The sequence below is a fragment of the Bufo gargarizans genome, chromosome 4, assembly GCF_014858855.1.
Source record: "Bufo gargarizans isolate SCDJY-AF-19 chromosome 4, ASM1485885v1, whole genome shotgun sequence".
In the NCBI taxonomy this organism is placed as follows: Eukaryota; Metazoa; Chordata; class Amphibia; order Anura; family Bufonidae; genus Bufo; species Bufo gargarizans.
The window spans coordinates 349,328,324-349,341,791 of NC_058083.1; positions in this window are offsets into that span (position 1 = coordinate 349,328,324).

The window sequence follows — 13,468 nt, forward strand, 5'->3', positions numbered from 1 at the left end:
CAGGGTAGGGCTCTCTGAAAACTTGAAGGATATATTAGTCAGTTACCCCTTCCCCGACACCTTAGAGCAGACGATGACTTTAGCTGTTAGACTGGACTGACAAATAAGGGAAAGACAAAGAGAACTACTGACGTTTCCACAGGTGGTTGCTAAACCTGACTCCTCACCATTGAGAGTCAAATTGGAGGATCGTCTAGAAGAGCTCATGCAGCTCGGAATGACCACGAGGGATCAAAGACATCAGAGGGCTGCCTGCTTTTATTGAGGAGAATTGGATTACTGGTTACGGCAATTTCCTAAAAATTTCCTCCCTCCAGCAGATTCCCGCATCCAGACACCCGGAAGGATAAGGTACTCCCAAAGGTGGTTAAAGAGAAAGTATTGTTACCTGTGGTTATTTCTTTTGGCACCTGTAAGGGGTCTGGGAAGGCATTTATTGATTCTGGGTCCGCCTCTAATTTTATTGACCACAATTTAGCTCTTTCCCTTGGTGTGCCCATTTTGTCTCTTGCTAGCCCCATTCATATTATTGCTATTTATTCTACTGCTTTGGTGGGTGGAACAGTAGAATATTGTACCCCTGAGGTGACCTTTACTGTGGGGGCCCTTCATACGGAGTGTTGTTCTTTTTTAATTTTAAAGAATTTACCCGTGGAGATAGTTCTTGGCTCCAGGTTCATAACCCAGTCATCAACTGGTCCACGGGTGAATTAGAAAAACGGGGGTTAAAATGTGATTCATGCTGTCTACCTATTATTCAGGCTGGAGTCACTAAGAAGTCAAAAACTCTTCCCACGTATATCAATGACTTTGTGTCACAACCAGACAGCTGAGAAGCTCTGACAGAAGCCTTTCAGAACCTCCTCCTTGAGTTTTCATTGTTGTGGTGTTCAGTTCCTCATCTCGTTAGCCTCTCTCAGCTGTCATGTAGTTGGACTGATTGCATCCCTTTAAGTTCCGCCCCATAATGCATTACTGGGCGGCTTATACTACTTCCTGGAGTGTGTGTGCATGCTGATCCTGTTTCCCAGTCTGCTACAAAGTTAAGTGCTGTACATTTATCTGTTATTTTCTGTTTGCTGGATCCCAGGTGACCCTGACTCCCTCCATGTCTGGTGTGGGGAGCCGGTGGTCGTGTCCCCTCACTATTGTAGGGTGTTCAGGGGTTATATAGTCGAGGTGCGTGGATATGCAACCGTCCACCTTTGGGATCTTTGCATGGGCTGAGCAGCCAGGGAGAGTGCCAGGTCTTGTGCATGGGTCTCCCTTTTGGTTCCTTAGCTTTGGATCCAGTGAGTCATATATGCATGTTGCATTGTCTTGTTTCCTGTACACCGTCCGTGACACTTTGCTAATGTTCTTTCCATGTCCGATGCTGATATCCTTCCCCCTCATAGACCATATGATTGTGCCATCAATCTTGTTTAGGGATCTAAGTACCCTAGGGGTCGTATTTATAATTTGTCCGGTCCAGAACGGAAGACTATGAGGGGTTACTTGAAGGAGAGCTTACAAAAAGGACATATTAGACCCTCGGGCAGGGTTTTTCTTTGTTGGGAAAAAGGACGGTGGACTAAGACCATGTATTGATTATCGAGAGTTAAATAAGATTATTGTTAAGAAACATTACTCTTTGCCTTGGGGGGTCTATAATATTATTCGAATTAAGAAGGGGGATGAGTGGAAAAGTGCCTTTAATACCCATTGTCATTATGAATATTTGGTGATGCCGTTTGGTTTAAGTAATGCTCCGGTGGTTTTCCAAAATTTTGTCAATGACATTTTTTGAAAATGTATTGGAAAATTCTTGATTGTTTATTTGGATGATATTCTGATTTAGTCTCCTGACTGGGATTCTCACATTATTCACACTAGACAGGTACCTGAGGTTCTTCGAGAGAACCGATTATTCGCGAAAGGTGAGAAGTTATATTTGGAGTGCAAGAAATTAAATTTTTGGGATATATTCTCACACCTTAATCCTGTCAGATGGATTCAGGGAAGGTGCAGGCTATTTTGGAATGGGTGAGACCCTCCTCTCTTAAAGTGTTACAGCGCTTTCTGGATTTTTAAAATTATTATAAAAAAAAAATCTATTATTGCAAAGCCTCTCACTGACCTAACCAAGAAAGGGGCGGATCTAGTGAATTGTTGCGTGAGGCCATAGAGGCTTTTAAAACACTCAAGAGGTGGTTCGTTAACGCCCCAGTATTAGTTCAACCAGACCAAGAGAGACCTTTTGTGGTTGAGGTTGATGCCTCCGAGGATAGTAGGGTAGGGAAAGTACTCTACTCTTCCAGGGGTCATCAACTCTCACTAACCTGAGCCTTTGTGCTTTTTTTTCTCTTCTACTGAGATAAATTATGATATTGGTAATAAAGAGTTACTTGCTATTAAATGGGTCTTTGAGGAATGGCGTCATTTTTTGGAGGGGGCTTATCATCGTGTTACGGTACTTACTGATCATAAGAATTTAATGTTTTTGGAATCTGCTAAATGTTTGAATCCCAGACAGGCTAGGTGGGCATTGTTCTTTTCGTGCTTTAACTTTTGCATTACTTTCAGGTCAGGAAGTAAAAATTTCAAAGCTGATGCCCTATCCCGGAGTTTTTGTATCTTTCAGGCTCCTGATACTCCAGTCCTGGTGGGAGACTCAGTCTTTAGAAAATTATTTTAAGGCTGAGATTGTCCCCAAAGGCCTACGTATTTTTATCTCCCCAGCAACCAGATCCCAAACACCTGATCTATTATTAAAGTGGGAAAAAACTCTGACAGAAAGTTCTCTTAATTTAATGCGACTATTGTTGACAGAAGAACGAGCAAAATTGGAGCGAACATCTGCCAGATTAAAGACTGTGATTGAGCAGACTTTGAAATTCAAGGACGACCCTGAATTTCCCAAAAAATAGAATAATCTACAGATCTCTGTTGAAAAATATCATACTTCAATAAAAGAGAGAAAACATAATCAATATAAAAAAGATCTCCTAGAATTTAAAGAACAAAGAGCATATACATATCTACGTGACAAAACTAAACCACCAATAAAAGAGGCCTCCTTTTCGGAGGTGGAGACATCGGATACTGAGAGATCTGTAGATTATAGCTCTCGAGGGAGACCCAGATATAGAAGATATAAGGGACAAAGAGGACCCAGTGGAAGCAACACCAGGAACGAACAAAAAAAACACATATTCAGAGGGACCAAGTTCTTCTGGATCATCTGGTTTACCGTCCAATTTTTTAGTCAGGGGGGATTACTTACCATCTCAGGGAACGACCCCGACAAGAGAAATAGATACACACAAGACAGGACAAATCATCAATTTGATCGATAAAATATTTTCTGATACAGAATTGAACATACTAACTAAAGGCACATCCTTTGTGCCGACTACAAGATATAGTTCTTTTCCTTGGGTGAAAGATGTCTATTTATTTTGCCGTAAACTCAAATGGCAAAAATTCTTTAGACATAATGATCTAGAGGAGAGTATCAAACTAGGGATTCCCTTGGAGGAACTCCCACTAGTAAAAACTATGGCAGATCTACTCGCAGAAGGGGAAAGAAAAATAGGTGAGGGTCCATTTACCAATCTCAAACCCAAAAGCGCCAAGCCCCCTCCTCAGATGGAAACTAGTTCAATAGATCTATTTTTGACCATAGTAAGTAAAGAATTAGAAAAATTGGAACAAAAACAACCCAAATGTAGTTCTAATCTAGAAAAAAGAGAAATAGAGGCCATGATGAAAATTCAATCAAATCATGACATCATTTTAAAACCGTCTGATAAAGGTAGTGATTTAGTAAGTCATGAACCACCAAGAATATAAACGAATGTGCCAGAACATTCTAAATGACAAAAAATGTTACCAAATTCTTGGGGCCGATCCTACATATAATTTCTCTATGGATTTAGAAACCATTCTTGTAGAAGCCTTAGAAAATAAGCTAATATCTAGTGATGAGGTCAAATTTATGCTGATGCCACACCCACAAACTGCCACTTTTTACACCATCCCGAAAATCCATAAAGGACTAACCCCATTAAAGGGATGCCCAATAGTTGCAGGCATTAATTCTCTGACCCAAAATGCAGGTATCTATGTTGATAAAATCCTTAGAAACTATGTCACTGCACTCCCCTCGTATATTAGAAATACTTCTGATCTATTGAGCAAGATAGATGGTATACAACTTGAGGATGACATCCTTATAGCTTCTATAGATGTAGAAGCTTTGTACAGTAATATTTCTCATGACAAGGGTCTATGTGCCATTAATCACTTTTTAAAAAGTCGTGGGACCCAATATAATGCGCATAGTAATTTTGTTCTCAAACTTATGGACTTTATCCTCAGACTTAATTTTTTTTCTATTTGATTCCAAGTACTTCCACCAGCTCAGGGGCACAGCAATGGGGAGCGCTTGTGCCCCCATGTATGCTAATCTGTTCCTGGGCTGGTGGGAGGATACTTTGGTATTTGCAGACGAGAGTCCATGGACATCAAGAATAGTCTTCTGGGGCCGGTATATCGATGATATTTTGGAGCGACCCCAGATGACTGTTCTCAGATTTTCTGGCCGACTTAAATAAAAATGAAATAGGCATGCACTTCAGATCTGAAGTGTATGATCATGGTCTAGCATTTCTGGATCTATACATCACTCTGAGAAATGGCATAATTACTATAAAAACTTATAGGAAACCCACAGCAACTAACAACTTGCTAAGGTGGGAAAGCCATCATCCAGAAAACTTGAAATGCGGTATCCCGAAGGGACAGTATCTGCGAGTTCGCAGAAACTGTACCACACAAAAATATTTTTTTAGTCAGGCCAGAGATCTTAAAAGTAGATTTAATCAAAGAGGCTATCCAGATTATCCTCTACAAAAGGCCTTCAAGTCGGCCGTAAACACCAATAGAATGGACCTTTTATCACCAAAGCCCAAAAAAAATGAAATAGACTCCATCTTTCGCATAATTGGAACATATGATACCTGCAATAGAGAGGTGAGAAACATCTTCCAGAAATATTGGGATATGTTGTTATTGGACCCGGATATTCGAGATATTCTTCCAGCTAAGCCTGCCATAACATATAGAAGGGGGAGATCGCTAGGTGACAGATTTGTCCATAGCCACTATACACCAGTCAAAAAACCTGGCACCTGGCTAGATAGAAGACCTCTGGGCACTTTTAGATGTGGTTCTTGTATAGCCTGTCCCTATATATGCCAAACCAAAACTTTCACTAGTAATACAACTAACAAAACATATAGTATTAGGGATTTTGCAAACTGCAAAACTACCGGGGTGGTATATTTATGTACGTGTGTATGTGAACTTCAGTACGTCGGTAAGACGAAGCGAGAATTTAGAAGAAGAATTGGAGACCATCTAGGGGACATAAAACATAAGAGGGATACTACCCTCTCTAGACATATTCACGATCTCCATGATGGGAATCCCAAATGTCTTAAATTCAGCGCCGTTGAGGTGATTCGTCTGTCTCCAAGAGGAGGAGACCTTAATAAAAAAAATCTTGCAAAAAGGCTGAGTGGACTTACCGATTAAAAACGGTGAGTCCACTTGGTCTCAATGAAATATTGTCTTTCGGTTGCTTCATATAAAATGTGTCCGATTATATGGTAGCCCTCCCTGGGTTGCCCAACCATGTAGTGGGAACTACAAACTTTATAATAGGGGTGTCCCTCTGACATATATTTTTGAAAACCTGCTGTATCTCTTGGTATATATATTTTTTTTTTTCGAAAACTTGTTGTATTTAGTAAGTGATCGTGATTATAAAATAAAATATGGACCACACAAATAATATTTATATTTTTTATTTTTTTTTTAAATTCGTTATTTCTATTTTGCAAAAGAAACAAAATCATGGCATGCTGAATCACATACATCAGAAAATAGTAGTCGGGCCTATGCCGACTGACATCCTTAAGCATAATCCAACAATGCACAAACAATGACAGCACACAAGTCAGTGTTTTGATATGCAGCCTATGGTGACACTAAAGCACCGTGACACATCTGATAAGTACCATATAAAATAAAAAAAGAGAAACAAAGGGCCAAAGAAGACATGGCCTCAGCATAAATATAAAGAAAAATTCAATGAACAAGAACATGAGTGGGGGGGGGGGGGGAGACACAGGTCAGGGACACAAGGGAGGCATTAAGGGACAAAGGGTTAAGGTAGCAGGGGGGGATAAAAGAAGTATACAGGAGTGTCCATACGAGACTCTCAAGCCAGCAAATTCCGATACTCCGAGGAGTCCTGAAAGGTGAACCAAGGGGACCACATAGCAACAAAAGCTCTGTTACCACCGTGCAAAGATGCTGTGAGTTCCTCCATTCTCCGTATCTCTTCAACCCTCTGAATCCACATTCCCATGGAGGGAGGAGAAGCAGATTTCCACCTCGCAGGGATACAAGACCTAGCTGCTATAACCAGGTGACGTAGACAGGACCACCAAAACAGGATCAACGGCAAATCCGAGAGAAAGAGCAAGAAAAACTCCGGTGTGTTAGGAATTGAAAAGGGAAAAATGGAGGCCAGGGTCTCATGAACCGAGTCCCAGAAAGGTTTGATTTTGTCACATTGCCAGAAGACATGTAGGAGGGAGCCTTGTTGGGAGTAACATCGCCAGCATAGAGGTGATGCCGACGGGAACATCCTCTGGAGACGGGTTGGGACATAGTACCATCTCAACAGCACTTTGTAACTGGCCTCCTGATATCTACTGGCAATGGAAGATTTATGGGCAAATCGGAAAATCCTAAGCCACTGGTTGGAGGAGATATCCTTCTGCAAGTCCTGGGCCCATTTGGCTGAGTAAGAGGGGAGATAGTCCGAACCCGGCGTTACCAATGCCTTGTATAATTCTAAAAGAGAGTGCCGATAAAGGCCGGAGCCAATACACGTCTTTTCAAAAGGAGTGAGTGCCCTGTCAGACCCCTGAGAGGAAGGGATCGAGGAAAGGAAGTGATGAAGCTGTCTCGATCTCCAGGGACCTAGAGGGCAGGGATCCGTCAGTCCTAATAGTTCAGAGTAAGTAAGCCACCTACCAGATGTTCTAAAGAATGGCGCCCGACACTTACCACTCGATCTCCACTGAGCAAATGGACCCCCTGAGCTACCTGCCGGGAACTCCGGATGTCCCAAGACAGGGAACATTGGGGAGGGCGTGGGGGAGATTGTAGAGATCTGTTGGTACTTACGGAATTAAGCCAGGGTAGGGCCTATGAGAGGATGGGAGGAGAGGTCACTAGGAACCTTCCTATCTGTCCATGGCAGAAGGGCCAAAGGAGTCCGGGATGTGAATTGCTCAATGGAAATCCACTGTTTGAACTGGGTATGTCGGGACCAATCTACCACGCGTTGAAACATAGAGGCAGCATAATACTTCCTCAGGTCAGGAATCCCTAGGCCCCCCCTGTCCTTCGGCACATGCAATAAGGATCTAGACAATCTCGAACCCTTCCCAGCCCACAGAAATTTAAAGAGGACACGATGCACAACAGAGAAAAAACTGGCCGGAATATGGATGGGGAGGGTTTGAAACAAATACAATAGGCGTGGAAGGACATTCATCTTAAAGATGGCACACCTGCCGAACCACGTATATAGGCCTTTGGACCACCTCTTGAGGTCGTCTTTGATCCGACTCAGGAGGGGGGTAAAATTCCTTGGGAATAGCTCACGCAAGTCTTTGGGGATCATCGTGCCCAAATATTTAATGGCGCCCGTCGTCCAGCGGAAAGGCAAGGACCCCGCCAGTTCAGCTTCGAGAGTGGATGGAATGGAGACATTAAGCGCTTCAGACTTCTGTAAGTTAATTTTCAAATTGGACAAGTTATGGAATACTTTGAATTCCTCAATTAAGTTAGGAAAGGTGACCCGAGGTTTGGTAATCATAAACATCAGGTCATCTGCATAGGCCGCTATCTTAAACTCCTTTTCTCTCACCATCGGACCAGAGATGTCAGGGTTTTTCCTTATAGTCCTCAGGAGTGGTTCTAGAGTGAGGATAAAGATTAGAGGAGATAAAGGACAACCCTGGCGCGTACCATTCCTAATCTCAAAGGGAGGCGAGAGGACACCATTAACCTTTGTGGCTGCCGAGGGAGAAGAATATAAGGAGCGGATCCATGTCAATAGAGAACCCTCCACACCCACATGGTTTAATACTGCAAATAACCATGGCCATCCCACCCTGTCAAAAGCCTTTTCGGCATCTGTGGAGAGGAGACATAAGTTGGAACGTTGAACCTTGGCAAGATGGACCAAGTTCAAAACTTTTGTGGTGTTATCTCTCGCCTCCCTTGAGGGAACGAAGCCAACCTGATCTAAATGTATAAGGTCCGCCAGGAAGGGAGTCAGGCGGGTGGCCAAGACTTTTGCGAAAAGCTTAATGTCTACATTAAGTAGAGATATGGGCCGGTAACTGGCACAAGCGGTCGGGTCCTTACCTTCCTTGTGGATAACAGTAATGTGTGCATGCGACATGTCTTTAGGAAGAGGGACTCCGGAGCTCAATTTATTCAAGGCATTGGTAAGGGGAGTACGCAGGAGGGGGAGGAATCTCTTATAATAGGAGGCCGGTAGGCCGTCGGGCCCTGGAGCCTTACTAGGTTGCATCGATTTCAGAGCCTCCTCAATCTCATCAGTGGTAAACGGACTGTTCAAACCCTCAAGGGCCTCACTCGGCAGTTTTGGTAAGCCCGACCTGGCCAAATAAGAGCTCATGGCCGTGTCCAAGGCCTGACTCGCTTGATTGGACTGAGGAAGATTGTACAGGTCCTGATAAAAGTGGGAAAAAGCTTCTGTGATAGAGTCAGGATTGTGTAATACCGGTCCCCGTGGTGGAGTAATGCACGGGACATAGTTCCTAGCCCTTTGTTCGCACAAGGATCTGGCCAGGAGTCTACCACACTTATTGCCAAATTCAAAAAAGTGTCTCCTGCCCTGCGAAAGGAGGTATCTCGTACGAGTATCTAGTTTATCTTTAAGCTTGCACCTCGCCTGTGTGAGCTCAGCTCGAACCGCCTGTGCATGGGAGCGTTTATGGACCTGCTCCAGATCGGAAATGTCCTTCAAAATCTGGGAAATCTCCAAAGCCCTCTCCCGTTTACGCCGTGCCCCATGTCTGATGAACTCCCCTCTAATCACACACTTATGTGCAGCCCATACCATGAGGGGGGAGGCATCGTCTACCAAGTTTTCCTCAAAGTAGTGCGAAAGGGCCGAGTCAATACCCTGCGCCACTTCCAGATCCTGAAGTAAGGACTCATTAAGACGCCATCTCCAGGATCGGGGCGAAGGCAGAGGGGATTTCAGAGAGACATGCAGCATGGCGTGATCCGAAAAGGTGATTGGGTCAATAGAGGAGGCAGCAATGAGGGGTACTGCCGAGTGTCTAAGCAAGAAATAGTCCAATCTGGAGTATACATCCCTAGGATTGGAATAAAATGTGAAGTCCTTGACATCAGGGTTAACCACTCGCCACACATCCACTAACTGATGAGAATGAAGGAGGCTCCTGATACGACGAGTGTAAGAGTAAGGTAGGTGAGAGGAGCCCTTGGATACATCCACCAATGGGTCCAGGGCCACATTAAGATCCCCCCCGACCAGAAGCGTGCCCTCAGCAAAACTATCCAATTTGGACAGGATTCCCGTAAGGGCTCTCAATTGCTTCATGTTGGGCAAATACACATTGGCCAGGGTATACAACTGGCCCCCTATTTTACCCTTAACAAACAAATACCTACCAGTATCGTCAGCGCTAGAGTCTAGAAACTCCCAGGGGGTGGATCTAGCAATGAGGATACTCACACCTCTGGATTTAGAATCACTATAGCAGCTATGATAAGCGTCAGGGTAGCGGGGGGAGTTAAATTTCAGCATAGTATCCCTACGGAAGTGAGTCTCCTGAATGAAGGCGATCTGTACCTTTTTGCACCATAGGAGCCGGAGAATGGAGGAACGCTTCTCTGGGGTGTTCAGCCCGTTGGCGTTAATGGATGAAAAAGTGATCTCCGACATGGTCCAGGTCTGTAAAAAAAACAAACAAACAAACAAAAAAAAAACACAGAAAGCGGGGGTGGGGGGAGGGGAGGGGAGAGGGGAGGGGACAAACACAAGGATGGGTGAACACCACTAGAGGGTAGACAGACAAATGCAAACACGCCTGTAAGGGGAAGTATCAGAACCAGCTATTCCAGTTCAGATGAGATTCCAAACTCAACAAATCAACAAGTGGAGAAAGCAATCCACTATGCGACTCTTGGGTAGCCCAGAAAAGAGAGCCAACCAAGACTCGCGGACCTAGTGGGGGTGAAGAAGAGCACTCAGGTAAGCTGCCCTTTCCCCCGGTCCAGCAATTAAAGCAACAACAATACTGAGTACAGGAGGGGGTACAAGGAGCGGGGCCCCGCCCCAGAATTACAGGGTACAAACGGCAAAAACGTCTAGGCAGCTTCCCGCCCCCCACACTGGCACCACATCAGGCATTGTGATCGAAGAGCAGGGGTTATAATCAGCCCCTACAAACTAGTGCTATTTGAACCAAAGAAGTCCACTATCCCGGTGAGTGTGGGACTGAAGGACGAGCATGACGGGGACCATCAGACAGACGCGAGGGAGGCCCCCCCCGTCGGGGTTGAAAGAACTGGAACATCTAGCCAGTCCGGTAGGGAGATGAGAGGGCAGTCCAGGAACTGACTGAGCTCCCCCGCCTGGTCTGGGGAGTGTAGAGCAAACGAGACACCATTCTTGCGGATGATTAGGTGAAAGGGGTGGCCCCAGCGGTACGTGGCCCCTGCATCTATGACAATCTGCAGAAGGGGTTTGAGTGTACGTCTCATAAACAAAGTTCTCCTTGACACGTCAGGCAGAAGTTGGATCTGGCATCCTCTGAAAGGGATAGGACCCTGTCTCCAGGCCCGTTGCAAAAGGTCCTCCTTCTCCCTGAAGAAGTGAACTCTGCACAGGACGTCACGAGGAGCGGAGTTCTCAGAACGTCTAGGGCCCAGAACCCTATGAACCCTGTCAAGTTCAATCACTGATTCCTCCGGTTTGTCCAGAAGCGAGTTAAACACCGCTGACACCACCTTCCTCAAATCAGCAGACGGGACCTCCTCCGGGATCCCGCGGATTTTAATATTATTACGCCTGCCTCTGTTTTCATGGTCATCCATCTGCAGCAACAGGTGTCTGTTTAAAACCTGTTGTGATGAGACCATCTTTTCCACATTAGATAGGCGGGCATGTAGTTCCAACGATATCTGAGCTTGCGAAGTCACTTTGGCGGAGATAGATGATAAGTCCCCCTTGACCTCAGCAATAGCCTGAGCATGTTTGGCCTCGACCCTCTGTATTATCACCTCAAGGTCTGCCTTAGTTGGGAGTGCGCTCAGCAATGACCAAATGTCCCTCAGTTTGGGACGTTTAGCAGGTTTGCCCTGAAAAGATGAGGCAGATGACGATTCCCCCGATGAATCAGGGGCAGCTGACGGGTGGAATATGGCTGGAGTAGAGGGGGGGTCAGGCGAGTGAGCCTGGGCAGGCCTGCCACCTCCAAACACTGTCTGCGCACCACTTGGGGCCTGCAAATCAGGAGCATGTATCAGGGCCCCTAGCATGGTAGTGGGTTCCCCCGACTGTGGGACAGGAGTTCCTGGGTGACCGACAGGGTACTTTTGGGCCGGTAAGGCCTTCGCTGGCAGCCCAGGCGTGAAGTCACGGCATATCGCACTCACCGGAGTTAGAACGGAGGTCCCGCCAGAGTCCTTAAGTCCGGGAGCAGGTGCAGGAGGCGGCGTATAAGGATCGTCTCCAGACGCGGCGGGAGGTAAGTGGACCCTCTGCTGTGGAGCTTGTGTGATAAGTTCCGGTGAGCCTACCGACATTACATGCACCTCCATCTCTCTTGGATCATCCGTCGCCATCTTAGGCCATGAGGCTGCTTGGACATATGACTTCCTGCCCGGCCCGTATGCATGGTTCACGGGCGTGGGAGAGACAGCTGGCCAGTCTGAGGACGGTGAGAGCGGTGGCGGGGGGTCCGCTTGTATCAGCAAGGAACCGCCATCTCCCGGCAGCAAGGGAGAGGTCTGTAGCGCTGTTCCTTCCTCCATCGGCGCCATCTTGGCGGGAACTGGCGTTGGTTGGAACGCAATGCGTTCCACCGTCTACATTTTACTTTCTTCCGGCGCACGCCCCCAGTATCCAGATATGTCAGTTCCGGCGCATTTGGCCGACTTCCTGGCTTCTAATGCGCCTCACACTGCATTGTGGGACTCGGCGTGCGTTCCACAAGCACCCAATGACAGAAGTTGGCGCATACTCTAATGACGCACTTCCGGATCCGGTACCGATGATGGTGGAACGCACGCCGGATTCTGACAACCATGAGGTACTCATCTGTTAATACGTTTCAATAATCATAATGGGTATATATAGGGGAGCAGTTCCAGACATTACTCTGGACTGCATTATTCAGTTGGATCATCCCAAAAGAGAGATTGTGCTAACGGCGATTGTGCCATACCTCTATATATTTTTTTGCATCTCTCTTTTGACATCCCCTGATGAATCCGGTAATAACTTTTATCGGAGGAAACGCGTTGGTATAATTATTTAATAATAATTTTTTACATTTGGCTATGCTGACACTGGGAGATTGTTTTTAGGGTCAGAGAAACTGGGATAGCCACCGATAAGTGGGGTCGCTCCCTTTGGGGTGATTCTCCTGCATTTAGGCTTTTAGGCAGGGCCTTACCAGCTGGCTAGGGATATTGTTCTCCCAGTTACCCACCCTCTCTGCATAAGGAGGGCCAGTGATTGCATTACTGTTTTTCCTCAGTACATCTGCAGTGAAGACCTACTACTGGGGTCTTGGTGGACCCTTCTACCACAAATACGTTTATCTGCTGTGGCCGGATACATCTCGATAAATTTTCATCAAACCGTGAGTGGTGACTATATAGTCCAAAATTGTATTCTCTATGTTTGTATACCCAGTGTCGATTTAATACATAAGCCTACCTTATATATGCAGTTATCTAATACTTTATTGTGGGACTTATTTTAAATTGATATTGATATAAAAGCTAAGTTTTAGTAGGATAATTATTCAGTGATATACACTCCTGATACTCCACCAGAACCTATTTTGCCGGTATCATTGTTGCTACGGTTTCTTCTGATTTGATGACCGAAATTACTGCGGGACAACACTTGACTTCGGTACAATCGACTAACGATAAGTTGTTTGTCCCTGGTCATTTGCATCTCCAACTGTTAGGTGAGTGCCACAATTCTGTTTTTAGTGGGCATCCTGGCATTAATGCCACCAAGGAACTAGTTTCTAGGTTTTACCGGTGGCCCACCTCGTCTAGAGATATCCAGTCATATGTATCCTCTTGTGAGGTTTGTGCC